The following is a 16,273-nucleotide window of genomic DNA, read 5'->3' on the forward strand; positions in this document are numbered from 1 at the left end:
ATGACACAGGGCGACGCCATGGAAGGGCCAACAACACCAGCAGCTATGGACATGCAGGCTGCTGCCCTCCCTGATGCATCATGCGCGCATGCCACAAGGAGGGAAGAACACTGCTCTGCTACTTCCTGGGTCGCCATGGAAGGTACTGGAGTAATACAGATAAGATAAAACTGCAACTTACTGGAGTTATGCTCCATGTTATGCTTGCTGCAACTTACTGGAGTAATTCAGTCAAGATAAAACTGCAGAAATCTCAAACTTTAGCATGGACTGAATAATGTTGATGCATAATTCAGGCAAGTTCAGTTACAAATTTTGTTAGTATTGTTACTGGATCATTCAGAGGTGAAGCAACTTTCGGTATTTTTTACAGCACAATCTGTTCTTGTATTTCCTAATCTTGGTTGTTCACTTGCTTTCATTCACAGGGTAAAGAGGTCAACCTCTTCCAATACACAATTGTTGAGGTATGTATAGATGTCTAAATGTTAAAAAAGAACCAGGTTACACCATATGGTTTAGGTTGCTCACCTTGGTTGCTGACCGGGTGTTCAAAAATCTTAGTGAGAGAGGACATTGACGGTGCGAGAATGGAACACAACAAGTTTTGTGTGTGTGTGCATTACCGAAACGTCGCACGACATGTGAGTCTACATCTAACTTCCTTTCAATTTTCTATTGGAAATATTTCTTTAGAAAATTTCTGTTGGACACTTATCTTCTCGTTGTTTGTCGTTGATTGGAACAGGGTGAAAGTTATGGAATTTTTGCTGTAACCGCCTGGACGAAGATGACAGGGCTAACCGGCTAACAAAGATGCATTCAAGGTAAGCCATGCCTCTGGTATGCTTGCTTAACATGTGAAATCCATAAGACAATTCTTTCGAGTTGCGACCTGCATTGTGGTGTCTCTGTTCATCAAGTTCCGAGCACCAGCTCCAGTGAAATTAGGTGTTCATCCTGCCATACTCCTAGGTGGCTTTCTTTGGCCTGTTTCTTATTGTGTATTTAGTGGTTATGCACAAGCCTCATCATCTAATATTTCTGCAGTAATTACTGAAAACAATTTGAGGACAAAGCTTTGATTGTTGTTGTAGTTGAAGATTCAGAGTTGCAAGGCAGGCACAGTTAACAAGGATAAGAAATTGTAGAAGATTTATCAAATCAGACATGGGCTTGGTTATGCACTGAATCATTGTGGGGGATCTGAGGTAATCAGACCATACACCCAAACTTAAATTTTACTTGCTTTTAAATGTTTAGGAGGCAGATGATGTTTGATATGCTAGACTAAAGTACACACCTTTTAAGAGTATATCACTGATACTCCAGTCATCAATAAATTCGGAAGTGCGTACTGCTTGGATTATTGGAGCTCATTTTATCTCTTTTACATTCTGGTAAACATGTGGGTGAATAACAATTAGAAATTGTTCTATATGTACACGGGAATTCTAATAGAACTGATGCTTGAAATGATAAAAAGTTCTATAATATTTGTTAGCCGAGCACCGGAAAAGCTCACTCCTCACACCAGATCACCATCGCCGACGTATATACTTTTTCGTAACAGAGTCCACATGTTTACTCATGTTCTCTGTTTTTTGTTGTTTCGGGGAAGGTTGTTAGGAGCCCATCTCTTCTGCAGCCCTGGAGAAAGAGAGCTAGATATAGTGGTACTTGCTAGCGTTTTAATGGACACCTCCTTTTGGCCTTTTTTAGTTTCTCTAATAATTAGCTAAGAGACTTCAGTGAGTGAGATTTTTTTGATCCCTCCCTTTTTCTGTGTCTTTTGGAGTTTTGCTTTGTGGTGAAAGGAGGATAGAGATACTCAACAGGGGCCGCCCTCTTCCTCGTCCGAACAAGATCCCCAAGAGCCTGTACCCACTTGTATGTACTCTGCACATGTGAACTCGACATGTTGTCTCTTGCTGCTTCTGAAGCTGAACTGAACTGAAGCTTAAACTGTATGTGCAGGAGAAGAGCTCGATGAGCTGCACAGCCTCACACATGAGGAGCAGGAGGCCCAGGGAGGAGGAGTCGTTTGTTTACAGTAGGAAGATTGGCTTATGACCTGGTGCATACCTGCATGGTATTTTCAGTAGAGATGATTCAAAATCAAATCAGCTGTTTGTTAAGGTGGTGTTGCCTGCTGCGGTTTTACTATATTGTGAATTTCTGATTGTGTGCAAAGGGGACACATGTTCAACTAATTAGATCAGTTTGTTAACTAGAACGTGTTATTGGGAATAAGCACAGATCAATTGTCAGCACAAGAAATGTGGAATGCATTAGAAGTCATTGTTGTTATTGTTATAATGTTTAATCTTAAAAAAGTATACCTACTCTCTCACATGGTTACTGATACGCAATTTTTGTTTGCCTCTTCTCGTGCTGCAGGATGGAACTGGAACCAAACTTGGTAGTTGAAATAATTCTCTGTCGTAAGTTGCATATCCTAAATAGTAATTTATGACATTTCGTTTCCGTCCTTATGAATTATCCTTAATAGGTTTTTATCTCAGAGCCGGAAATAATATACCCAATTCATATGCAATGAATACACACGAAATATATGAATACTAATGAAGGCCATGTGTCTTTCTTATTTCATGCACTCTATGCCCAGTTACCTACTTAAGAGTTTCAATTTTTGTTGCATAATTCTCGTGCCACTGAAATATGTAATGTGAAACCCGCTCCCATCTGCTCTCATTGTATAACAGTGTAACTTTTTATATAACCAGAACCCTTCCAGGTGTTAGATTTATAGTTAATTACTACTTAGTTTACTATTCAGGATGTTCCCACATTTTTCTTGGGTACAATTAATAATTTTCATGCTTTATGCAGGTTTGGAGATGACATGTACTAAGAATCTAATTATTTCCTCTTGTCGTTCTTTTGTAGTTAATTCAAGGAGGACCCTATATCTAAAGGTAACAGAGCAGTTTATATCATAATTCCATTGCTGGATTTCTAGAAGAATGAAAAAGGGAGAAATGGTTGTTTCATTTGGTGTGCGGATCTGGTTTAAAGTGTGCGTGCTTATATCTGGAAGATCTTGGTTGCAAAAGTATATCAGGAAGATCTTGGTTGCAAAAGTGATCAGATATACTCCTCTGTACCAAAATATAAGACGTTTTTTTTCAGTTCAATTGAATTGCAAAAATGTTTTGTATTTTCGTACGGAGGGAGTAATAGTCAACACGGCCTCATTGGTTCTGTAATTAAATGCCTATGATCTTGTAATTCTGAATCAAATAGTTTGATTACACAAAGAATGATATTTACTTTGTGTAAGATCTTGTAATTCTGAACCAAGTTAATTCTGAATCAAATATTTTTTCTACTATTCTATATGTAATAAATAGAGCACAAAGAATGATATTTTCTTTGTCAGCATATATAGGTCTTAAGTAGCAAATCTGGGCATTATACATAGTTTTGTTTTGCTTTGGATTTCAATTAACTTGGAATCGAGGGAGAAGTTATGCTCTCTGTAATTTTAGCCTAACAGGTAATTCTTATGCGTTCGAATATGGTATGGTATTTTTTTTATTTAATTAGTTTGGCAAAGCTTATCCTGAAGACGGACTCAAGAAGCGGTGGCTTCTAAGTTAAGAAGCTCAGAAATTGATAGTTCAATCTATAGCCCTATCGCCGAGGTAAAGAAGTACATGCGATCAAGGGAGGGGTACATGGTGGCATGGTGAGATGCTTGGCTTATGGATCCGCTCATTGGCTAGCGGAGGAGGGTTGTGTGAATAAGTTATATATAAAACTTGGGTTAGGTATCCGTCGGATCATATTCATGATGTTATGGAATAAAAAACATGTTTTATTTAGTTGTCAAGAAGAGAGCATCTATAGCTGGATTTACCAAATCCGCCCCCTAGACATCCATGGATGCGCTTGGTCAGTGTCTGATTGTATCTGTTCTGAGCCATTTTTTGTCTGTGCATGCAATCATGTTCCACATTTTCTCCCTCACTTGCATGTTATTGGTGGAGATGAAGAGGAAGAAAGAAAAGAAAGAAAGATGGACCGTGTCCGCGAGCCCACATATACTCTCCATATATGGTGTCAATAGAGGGTTTGCGGACAACCCGGACGTATAGGACATTAGAGATGGTATGAGGGGTGTGGTTGGGCCACCTTTTTTCCTTCTCTCTTGTTCGGTCATTGACCGGGCGCGTCCGTGGACATTTGTGGAGGATTTGAGAGTATGAAGTGTGTTAGCTGATTGTCGTGTTAGCTGAGATGACATTGTTCTCGGTTATTTTAGCTAGCTCCATCATTAGCATCTTAACTTCTTTTCAAAAGCCCGTAGCAACACATGGCCATAGAATCTGTTATTAACATCGTAATTCAGTTTCAAAAGCCCGTAGCAACGCACGGGCGTTCTACTAGTATATTCAGGTGGAGACACTCCCTCCCTCCCCGGTGGTTGTTAAAAAATAATCTTCGCCTCGAGTGGACCGACTAGCAACCATCATGAGTCAGAAAACTTCTTTCATTTTTTTTCGTGTAACCTCTAGAGACGTCATGTAACTCTTGGACACGAATCTACTTACAAATATAAAAGTTTTTTTGAATATTTTTAATATGAACTACATGCGGACTAAAATGAGTGAACAAATACAGTAAAACGTATATGTATACCTTTGTTTCGGAAAAATAAATAAATTTAGACCATCTTATATTTGTGAACGGAGGGAGTACATTCTTAGCATTATCTTCTCGATACAATGAAATAGCACAACGGTACTGTCCTTGAATGAGATATGGAAGCTCACAGGCAGCGGGAACGGCACTGGCCTCGCGAGGCTCGCGTACACCGGCCAGTGGGGCGGGCTCGGCGCCGACGCCTTCGCCGGCCCGTTCGTGGTGTCGGGGACGCGCAACCGGTTGGTGGTCACGGGGTGCAACCAGCAGGCCACGCTGCTCGGGGAAGGCGGCAACGTCATCGTCGGTTGCTCCGCCTTCTGCCCCGTCACCGACACGTTTCTGAGCACGATCTCCCCGGAGGAGGTGACCGCGTGCGCCGGCGTGGGCTGCTGCGAGACGCCCATCCCCATCGGCCGCCTTTCCTACAGCGTGCAGCTCGCGGGGCTGGACCTGAACCAGGAGATGGACCTCCAGCTGCCTATCGCGGTGCGCATCGCCGAGACTGGCTGGTTCGAGGGCAACTCCGCCGGGCTGCTCAACAAGTCGCTCCAGGGCTCCTCCAGCACGACGGCGATCTCCGTGGTGCTGGAGTGGGTGATGGAGTCCAAGCGGCTCCTGCAACCCCAGGATACAGCGACGGGCTGCCCACAGGAGGCGGCGAGGAGCGTGTGCCGGAGCAGCCGCAGCGCATGCCTCAACGTCACCAACAACTACCGCACTGGCTACGTGTGCCATTGCGAGGAGGGCTACGAGGGCAACCCATACCTCGCCGGCGCCGGCGGATGCCCGACAAGTTCATGTGCTTCGGCATCTGCGCCAACACGCTTGGAGCGTACCAGTGCCGGTGCCCGCCGGGCTCCCGTGGCAACCCCCAGATCAAAGATGGCTGCGTGAAATCATCTCTAGGTGAGCATGTATAACACCACTGATGATGGTACATATGTGAGCTTGCACGCCAGGGAGACAGGAATTGCATTGGTTCTTGCTCTGAACCATGACGCATTTTCTCTCACGTTTTCAGGTCTGGGTGTCGGCATAGGAATCGGCTGTGGTGCTGGCCTTCTACTCCTGATACTTGGTGTCTTTTTTGTGACCCGGAAGCTGAAGCAGCAGAGGGCAAAAGTACCGAAGAAGAAATTTTTCAGGCAAAACAGGGGGCATCTGCTGCAGCAATTGGTGTCGCAAAAGGCAGACATCGCTGAGAGGATGATCATCCCCTTGGTGGAGCTGGAGAAGGCCACCAATAACTTTGACAAAGCTCGCGAGATCGGCGGAGGAGGGCACGGCACCGTGTACAAAGGGATCATGTCAGACCTGCACGTCGTGGCGATCAAGAAGTCCAAGGTCGTGGTTCAGAGGGAGATCGACGAGTTCATCAACGAGGTAGCCATCCTCTCGCAGATCAACCATCGGAACGTGGTGAAGCTCTTCGGGTGCTGCCTCGAGACGGAGGTGCCGTTGTTGGTGTATGAGTTCATCTCCAATGGGACTCTTTATGACCATCTTCATGTGGAAGAGCCTGAAGCATCGTTGCCATGGGTGGAGTGCCTGAGAATTGCCACGGAGACTGCGAGAGCTTTCGCGTACCTTCACTCAGCCGTGTCAATCCCTATAGTCCAAAGGGACATCAAATCTCAGAACATCCTATTAGATGGCACTCTCATAGCAAAGGTGTCAGACGTTGGAGCTTCGAGGTGCATTCCAATCGATCAAACAGGGAACGCAACTGCCATCCAAGGGACATTTGGGTATCTAGACCCCATGTACTACTACTTCGGACAACTCACCGAGAAGAGTGATGTTTATAGCTTTGGCGTTCTCCTCATGGAGCTGCTAACGAGGAAAAAACCGTGCTCATATCGATGGTCTGAGGAGAAAAGCCTGGTTGCATATTTCACTGCCTTGCTCGCAACAGGCGACCTCGCCAGTTTGTTAGATCCTCAGGTTGTGCAGGAAGGAGGCAAGATGGTTGAAGAGGTAGCCCTATTGGCAGCGGCATGCGTGAGGATGGAAGGGGGCCAACGGCCAACCATGAGGCAAGTGGAGATGACACTCGAGAACCTTCGAGTACCCCATGGAAATGTCGTGATGTCTGATATGGATGCACCAAGTTATGCAATGATCGAGGGTGGAAAAACGGAGGAGGTGAGCAGACAATATAGCCAGGAAGAAGAATATTTGTTGTCATCAAGATACCCGAGGTAGTGACTGTGTTCCTGTGTGATATGCACATGGATCAAATGGCTTGTATGCTTTATGTATTTTTTTTTCTTTTTCATGTAAGGAAATAGTGAGGCTTGTATACAGCAAAGAAGACAAGTAGGAATAATAGTACGATGAATGCAAGAAAAAAGTAATAATAGGATCGATAAGGCCCGGCCATTTGGCTGTTAATCAAGGGACGTTGATCGGGTCAGTTAACTGCTTGTCTGCAAGTTGTGACTAGTCTATGCTAACCGATTGTCGTTGTCCTATGCCCTTGATTGGGGTGGCAATATTACAGGCCCAAAAGAGAGAGAGGACGCGGGACTTGCATAGTAAAGTCGATGCATGCACCTTGTGATTGGATAGATAGATCTGAGTTTCTTAATTAGGATTCTCTATCAAGTGGTAGCAAGAGGCCAAGAGTAAGCAGTAGCACACACTTGCATATACTCACATCGACTGATCTATATACTATATCACCAAGCTCCCTAGAATTGAAGGCATCACAGTCAATTAAGGTCTTCAATTGGAATTTGGTCAGCCAATTTTGATCGGGTCAACAATTTCTCAAAACTCTCTCATTTAATATTTTATACAACATATTATGCTTCCTATTTTTAATTTTCATAATTAATTGAGGTTTCAATTTAGAATTGGTTCACTCGATTTTGACCGGATCAACAATATCTCAAAAAGCTCTCTCATTTAATTATTTTAGTTCTCTATGTTCCGTAATTTTAAAGCTCATTCATTCGACTGAGGTATTCAATTCTGGATTTGGTTTACGATTTTGATCGGTCAACGATTTTTCAAATCAATCAGTAGTAACCGGCCTATAAAACATGTATCAACTCCTCGCCAACTCCTATCACCCAGAAAAAAGCGCTACCAAGTGATAATATACCACGAATATAGTACATGCAACCAATGATGAAAAAACATCCCCACATAAATATGGGTTGATTAGCGGATAACACAGAATCACACCGCAAAAGGCCCACCAAATAACCACATTATAAATCAACATAAAACACACCCCATCATCTCCCCCACTAGTCAAACTAAATACTCCATTAGTTTCAAAATATAAGGGTTATTATTTTTTTGGAAAGTCAATTTTCTTTAATGTTAACCAAGTTCAGAGCCAAAAATATCATCATCCACAATATTAAACAAAAATAATATGAAAATTCATTTCATGATAAATAAAATAACACCAGTTTGATATATGAATTTTGATATATTTCTCTACAAATTTGATCAAACTTAAAGAGGTTTAACTTTTCAAAAAAGCAATACACCATATTTTTTGAAATAGAGTGAGTAAAGAAATTTAAGAATCCCAAAAAATGCAAATTTGACCAACCCTTCTAGTATACACGAGGATGACCTTGTTTGAAAGCCCTCGTCACTAGAAGCACAAATATGCAAATGAAGCTTCAGTTGAAATTTTCATTTATAAGATAAATTTATTTCTAACTTGCAAACATAGTGAAAAAAACATGTGAGTGCAGCATGACGACACAATGGACCTATATCACTAAGCTCACTAGAATTGGAGGCCTCACAATCAATTAAGGTCTTCAATTGGAATTTGGTCACCCAATTTTGATCGGGTCAACAATTTCTCAAAACTCTTCCATTTAATTTTTATAAAATATATTATGCTTCCTAATTTTTAAATCTTCATAATTAATTGAGGCTTCAATTTAGAATTGCTTCACCTGATTTTGACCGGGTCAACAATATTCCAAGGAGCTCTCCCATTTAATTACTTTAGTTCTCTATGTTCCCTAATTTTAGTGCTCATTCATTCGATTGAGGTATTCAATTCTGGATCCGGTTTATGATTTTGATCGGTCAACAATTTTTCAAATTAATCAGTAGTAACCGGCCTATAAAACATGTATCAACTCCTCGCCAACTCCTATCACCCAGGAAAAAGCGCCACCATGTGATACTATAACATGAATATAGTACATGCGACCAACGATAAACAAATATCCCCACATAAATATGGGTTGATTAGCGGATAACACAGGATCGCAGCGCAAAAAGCCCACCAAATAACCACATTATAAATAAACATAAAACACACTCCATCATCTCTTCTACCGGTCAAACTAAATACTCCATCAGTTTCAAAATATAAGGGTTATTATTTTCTGGAAAGCCAAGTTTCTTTAATTTTGTCCAAGTTCAGAGCCAAAAATATCGACATCCACAATATTAAACAAAATATATGAAAATTAATTTCATGATGAATTAAATAACACCTGTTTGATATTATGAATTTTGATAAATTTCTCTACAAATTTGATCAAACTTAAAGAGGTTTGACTTTTCAAAAAAGTAATACACCATATATTTTAAAATAGAGTGAGTAAAGAAATTTAAGAATCCCAACAAATTCAATGGCGCAGCATAGCGCGCCCAACCCTTCTAGTATACACGAGGATGACCTTGTTTGAAAGCCCTCGTCACTAGAAGCACAAATATGCAAATGAAGCTTCAATTGAAATTTTGGTTTATAAGATAAATTTATTTCTAACTTGCAAACATTGTGAAAAAAACATGTGAGTGCAGCATGACGATACAATGGACGGAGCATAGCATCTGTGCAATCTCTGGTAAAGGTACTGTCGATGAAGATAGTAAATGATTGATGTGACAAGATTGGTGGAATAAGGGGCAATAAAATTCAATTGAATAAGCAACATGCATGAAATACAACGGGCCTGCATGTGTCTGAACCTCCAAGAAATGGATGGCTTAGAGTATCTCCACTCGCCCCCCTCCCCCCCCAACAGGCCTCCCAAGACATTTTTTTATCGTCGGCGTCTAAATATCAGCCCAGTCGCGTCCCCAAAAGTCCAAATTTCCCCTGTTAGGGCCGAAATTGGCGCCGGCGGACTCAGGACAACCCGGCGCACTGTAGGGCGCCCAGGGGCACCGGTGGACGCGTTTTTGGCGCGAAAGAACGGCGGGCCCGCTGAGTCAGTGACCAGCCGCGTCTCGTCTTCCTCGCGCCCTGTTTCCCGCGGGGAATCAATGGCAAGGCTGCCGCCGGTCAGCCTTCCATTGATTTCCCACGGGCGGCGCAGCGAAGGCCCGGCGACGGGCCATCCATCTCTCGCCACGCATACACATACGTCTACTACCCCCCGACGGCTATAAAAAGCCACCCCCTCCTCACTGGTAGACGCACTCTCGCCCATTGTCCCTCTCTCGTCGTCGCCGCCCCATCCCGCCTCTCTCTCCCCGACACCAGCCATCAACGGGTGAGCGCTTCCCCAACGATGGTGCGGCGGCCAACGGCTTCGGCCGCCTTACCCTGCACAAGTGGGAGGCGCACCTCCTCCACCAGGCCAACTACCCGGCGCCGCCTGACATGCGCGCTCCAGGGCGGTGGAGGCTCAGCGCCGGGGGCGTCCCAGTCCCTCCGCAGCCCGACGTCGACCATCCCGCCTACTTCCATGATGAGATCGAGCACATCCGGGCCTCCCTGCCGGAGGAGGTTCGTAGCCGCCTGGAGTAGGCCACCGACAACCACGCCAGCTGGGCGGCGTACTTCCAACGCCGCCACGAGGAGCAGCTCGCCTCCACCAACAGCGCGCTGGTGAGGGGGCGCCACAACGCCGACGGCCGCCGCCTGTGGTGGGGCGTCCCCGGGCGGACGCTGCACTTCGTCCTCGAGCACCTCGAGGGCGGCAACCAGCCGCCGCTCAAGTACCCGGCGGCCCCGGTGCCTGTCCCTCGTCGGAGCGGCGATGACATTTGGCTGCCGCGGCGCATGGGGGTGGGTCGTCCTCCTCCTCCCACTCCCACTCGTACGTATCGTCGGCGCTCGCCAGCGTCAAGGCCGAGCCCGTGGAGACGCCGCTAGGGTGGCGCACCCGCGGCGGCGCCCTCGTCATGAACGAGGGCGGCCGTGGCTCCTCTTCCTCCTGCCTCGTTAAGCCGAAGACGGAGCCGGGGCTGGCCGCCGTGAAGAGCGAGCATGACGACTTGGTCGCCGCCGCCGACGAGGCCACACTCAAGTGGGCGTGTGAGGACTACGTCAAACTGGAGACGGAACGCCGATGTCGTGCCCTCGAGGAGATCTCCGCCCGATGCCGCGGCCGCGACGTGGGTGGCGTCATCATCCTTGAGGACGGTGACGATGACGTACCTCCGCCGAGAAGACGGAGGCCGGCGACGACTACAGCGCCTTTGGCACGTTCTTTGGGCTGTAGGAGGGGCGGCGGAAGGCGGCGTAGTAGTTTCTAATTATGTTTTTAGTTTTGAGTTATGTTCTAAAGTTTTTATGTAAAAATATCAATGAAATCACCTCATATGTGTCGAATTTGGCCGAATTTCGTTGTGTTTGGCCGATTTTGGCCGAGTTTACTTTTCAAAAGGACGGCGTCTGGGTTCGACTTCGGGCGGCGCGGTTGGGAATCTGACGGCCCCCATGCCTAAAATATCGCCGGTGCGTCCTCAGGTGGCGATACACTAGTAGAAAAAGGGCGTGTTGTCCCGGTTCGTAGGGCCTTTTGTCCCGGTTCCTTAACCGGGACTAAAGGGTCGGTACTAATGCCCTGTCCCTTTAGTCCCGGTTCAATCCAGAACCGGGACAGATGGGCCTCCACGTGGCCTGTGCGCGGAGCCCAGGCAGGAGGGCCTTTGGTCCCGGTTGGTGGCACCAACCGGGACCAATAGGCATCCACGCGTCAGCATTTCTGTGGCTGGGGTTTTTGTTTTTTTTGAAAGGGGGGGGGTTTGGGGGTTTTGGGGGGTTAATTTAGGTGTTTCATATATTGTGTTAGCTAGCTATAATTAATAGAGAGAAGTGTCCTCTCTTATGTCCGTGCTTGGTCGATGCTATGTACTATACATACGTATAGAGAGAACTAGACACGCTAGCTAGCTAGTAAGCAAACGAAGGAAATAGAAGATCGTCATAAACATATATGCATACAGAGAGAAGTGATATCGACCACCTCTTCTTCTCCGAGAGATTGGTCGAACAACAAGTTCTCGTATATCTATCCGACACTACCAGCTACATATATACAATAATTATCTCTTACAAATATAATCTCCTAACATACGGACTCATGGTCCACATAGTATTCTCCGTCTTCAGCGATCACGTGGTCAAGAAAGAATGCTGCCAATTCATCTTGAATTGCTCGCATGCGAGCTGGTGCTAGGAGTTCACCCCGCTTCCGAAACATCTAATTTGAAGAAGGGGTCAATACACACACACACACACACACACACACACACACACATATATATATATATATATATATGAATGAATGAATGAAACTCAACACAAATGATGGTAATAAAATAAAATTGTGAATGTTGTTATTTACGCACTTCATATTGTTCGTCAGAGTAGCCCCGCTCACAGGTCGTGTGGCGGATGGACTCGCAAACATAGTATCCACAGAAATCATTCCCTTGTTCCTGCCACAACCACTTTACAAGAAATAGAGGTCAATCAAACTGATAAGCAAGAATGCCAAATGGTATTGATGAAACTAGTGCTTGAATCAATAGGAGATGCGCGGAACATGCTACTACAGTACTTACTTTCGGGTGTCTAAATTGCAGCTTCTTCGGGAGTCTCGGAGCTTTTTTGGTGAATTTTTTCCAAACCCTGCCAGACAAATAAAACAATTACTTGATATATCAGGAAATGAACAAAGTTGCTGATATGGTGGATAATGATCGATTTAACTAACTTCTCGAGCATTTGAGTCATGTCTGCATAGTCCTGGGGATCTTTTCGTCTTGAGTCTAAGACGGTTACTAGTCCCTGCTCAAGCTTAATCTCTAGGAGAATATAGTGGAAACTGCACACGCATGCATAACTCATCAATTACATTACTATAACCTTGACTAATATATAAGGGAAACCGAATACGCACAAGACAGTAACACTCACTTGAAGTTGTAAGGAAAGTGTATTATAGCAAGTTGGCCTCGGTATCTGCGGCATGAAATTTAACCTGAGTTGCATCTATGATATTTGTGTTAATGAACCCAATATCACCGATTTGTCGTTTCTTCAATTCGACGATCTTCAATCTGCATAATATAGTGAGGATAATTATAAATACATGCAATGAAAGAGCTGAGCTATATAGAGAGGCTTAATGACAAAAGTAGTACTACTTACAGATAGTAGCAGGTGACCGTTGCTTTATCGAGGGCCAATTGATTGGAAAACTGAAAGAACTCCTCAAATGGAACAGGCAATAGATCAATTCCAACGAGGTCATGCTCCTTTTTAACTCTCACATACAAAGTACTCCTCCCCCAGACTCTCTGCAGATTTTCAAGTACCAATCATGCAATCTTCGCATCATCGTTGATAGAGATCTTTCATCTTTGACGAGAGGCTTCCCATACTCGTATCTTTGTATCTGCACCTCCATGAAATCATAATGTACATCGTCGAGCAGGTAATCTCCAAGATTGCTATAACAGGGCACCATCCTCGGATCATTAGCGATGATGTCGCTAGGCACCTTGAGCGGGGGGCACGATTGCTTCGCTTGTTCGCCGAACTGTGCAATTTGTTTCCCAGCTCGTTGTTCTTTCAGCCTTTGATCACTGACAGTACTTCCCGACCGCTCCGCTTCGGCAAATTCCTTTCCAATAATGCACTCATAGTTTTCTTTCGGCGAAGACTTGGGTGGTTTTGTCAGGGCAGCCAGAGTGCGCTTCGCTTTCACCGGATCTACCTTCTCCTCCGGAGGTGGATGTTTCTTTGCTTTCACCCCTTCAAAGAAGTTCCTCACTTCTTCTCGCGCGATCTCGGCATTCTCCTCCGGGGTCCTCTCGTATGGTAACTTCTCTGGAGTCTTCAGAGAAGGACCGAATCTGTATGTCCTCCCGTGTTTGGCTGTACTGCTAGACGCCGGCAGAGCAGACGGAGCGGTTGTCTTCTTTACTTGCTTACGAGGCGGAGGAGAAGGACTACGACGCGCCGGAGCAGCCGGAGCGGCGGCAGGTCTCTTCCGCCCTTGCTGACGAGGCGGAGAAGGAGGAGGCTGGCTGCTCGGGCGCGCCGGCGCATGCGGAGAAGGAGGCGGAGTGCCGCCACGCGCCGGAGAAGGAGCCGGCCGAGTGCCCTGATCGTCACTCGCCGGAGGAGGAGGCGGTGGAGGAGGCAGAGTGCCCTGACTCGCCGGAGGAGGAGGCGTCCAGTTCGGAAGGTTGATGAGCTCCTTCCACCATAGGCATGGAGTCTTCAGAGCAAAACCCAACCGAGTCTCCCTTCACCGGTAGGGTGGTCAAGCTAGAGGTCCTCAAATCCCTCCGTTATTTCATCCACCATCACCCTAGCATATCCTTCTGGAATCGGCCGGCAGTGAAAAGTTGCGCCGGGTTCAGTAGGAAAAACAGAGCCAACAGCCGCCTTGACCTTCATATTAATCCATTGCGTCATAAGGTGGCAATTTTGAGAATCCGTGATAGCATCCACGGGATAGCTGGCAGGAGCCGTCAAGACATGCTCCAGCTGAAGCAGCTCGGTGGAAGCCATGCTACTTCTCCGTTGAGATGGCGGGGTAGCTTCGGGGGAAGCTTCGGCATTTCCTTTGCTGCGATTTGCTTCTCGTTCCTCTATCGCTTGTACCCTTACTTGCAGCGCCTGCATTTGGGTCTGCTGCACTTTTTTCCTCCTCTCCTGGCATTTGTAACCGCCTGCGTCCGGAAACCCAACCTTCCATGGAATGGAGCCTGGCATGCCTCATGTCCGTCCAGGGTGCTCAGGATTCCCGAGGGCCATTGTGAGCTCGTCGTTCTCTCCGTCTGGAACGAACGTCCCTTGCTGCGCTGCTTCGATATACTGCTGAAGCTTCTTGACTGGTATGTCCATTTGATCATTCGTCCAAATGCACTTCCCTAATACAGGGTCCAAGGTTCCGCCAGCCCCGAAGAACCAAGTCCGGCAACGGTCTGGCCAGTTAATTGTCTCTGGTTCGATCCCTTTATCAGCCCGATCATTCTCAGTCTTGGCCCACTTAGGCTGGGCTACGAGGTAGCCACCTGACCCCGTGCGATGGTGATGCTTCTTCTTCGCAGCATTTTGCTTGTTTGTCACCGACATCTTCTTACTATTTTCTGATGTGTTGTGGGCCACAAATGCGGGCCAGTGATCTCTGATCTTCTCATATCTGCCCTTGAATTCTGGTGTCTCTTTATTTTCGACAAACTTATTCAGCTCTTTCTTCCACCTCCTGAATAGTTATGCCATCCTTTTAAGAGCAAAAGACTTGATTAATTGCTCTTTAACTGGCTTCTCCGGATCATCCTCTTGCGGTAGGGTGAAATTTGACTTCAGCTCAGTCCAAAGATCATTTTTTTGCATATCATTGACATAAGACACCTCAGGGTCTTCTGTAGCCGGCTTTAACCATTGCTGGATGCTGATCGGGATCTTGTCCCTAACCAAAACCCCGCACTGAGTAACAGATGCGCTCTTTGTCCGGAGGGGTTCATTCGGTTGGCCGTCGGGCACGATTGCTATGATCTCAAACTTTTCATCCGCGCTCAACTTTTTCTTCGGGCCTCGTCTCTTTACCGAAGTTGTGCTCGATCTGGAGGGCTAGAAAAAAGAACAAAGACTTAATTAATATGTGTACATACCAAAACAATGAATGCATCAATTAGCTAGTCAGCAGATAACTAATATATATACCTGGCCGGACTCGGTTCGGTCACCGGAGACGTCATCACGGCCTCCTTCTTGCACCGGCATTGGGTCACCGGAGCCGTCCTCACGGTCTCCTTCTTGCACCGGCATTAGGTCACCGGAGCCATCATAATCATAGCCAGCTGCTTCCAGACCATCGGTGTCGTTGAGAAACAACAAGCAGACGGCATCACTTCCTCATGCGATTATGTCCCCCAACAACTCTTCTTGTACTTCGTCTCGGGCGTGTCCATAGTTTCTACAAATATTTACAACATGGCAATTATTATTCAAACATGACAGATGGAAATATTAGTGGCAAATGTAGAACTAATATTAATTAGTGGCCTCGATGCTGCTTCTCTAGGGTTTGGGGTGGCCTCGACGCTGCTTCTCTAGGGTTTGGGGTGGCCTCGACAATGCTTCAAGGATAAAAAAAGAAGAGGAAGAAGAAAAAAAAGAGGAGAAGAAAGAATAGAGGAGTAAGAACTCCTCTATTCTTTCTTCTCCTTTTTTTTTCTTCTTCTTCCTCTTTTTTTTATCGGGAACGAGGGTCGTCGAGGGTCACCGAGCGGTAGAGGAAACCCTAAATAGCAAGTATTGTGGGTGTGAGATACATGTGGCCGTCGGTGTCGGACACTACATCCACGTCCCACAAGTGACGTGGGCGTCGAAGCCCGCGTCACTTGTGGGACGTGGATG

At 45.9% G+C, this 16,273-nt stretch overlaps 1 long non-coding RNA gene and 1 pseudogene across 2 annotated transcripts; both read left to right on the forward strand.

The window, feature by feature from the left end:
• Positions 1-8: 8 nt before the first annotated feature.
• On the forward strand, positions 9-3,407 carry LOC119302932. 2 transcript variants are annotated; one of them, XR_005147790.1, is made up of 9 exons: positions 9-142; positions 429-467; positions 565-644; positions 749-827; positions 1,098-1,211; positions 1,799-1,890; positions 1,978-2,139; positions 2,401-2,444; positions 2,911-3,407. It is a non-coding gene; the product is annotated as an uncharacterized LOC119302932 (long non-coding RNA). The 2 variants fall into 2 exon arrangements; XR_005147789.1 differs by having other exon boundaries at positions 1,098-1,890.
• A 498-nt stretch (positions 3,408-3,905) lies between these two features.
• On the forward strand, positions 3,906-6,896 carry LOC119300027 (annotated as a pseudogene).
• Positions 6,897-16,273: the final 9,377 nt, after the last annotated feature.

The sequence above is a fragment of the Triticum dicoccoides genome, chromosome 5A, assembly GCF_002162155.2.
Source record: "Triticum dicoccoides isolate Atlit2015 ecotype Zavitan chromosome 5A, WEW_v2.0, whole genome shotgun sequence".
Taxonomy (NCBI): Eukaryota; Viridiplantae; Streptophyta; class Magnoliopsida; order Poales; family Poaceae; genus Triticum; species Triticum dicoccoides.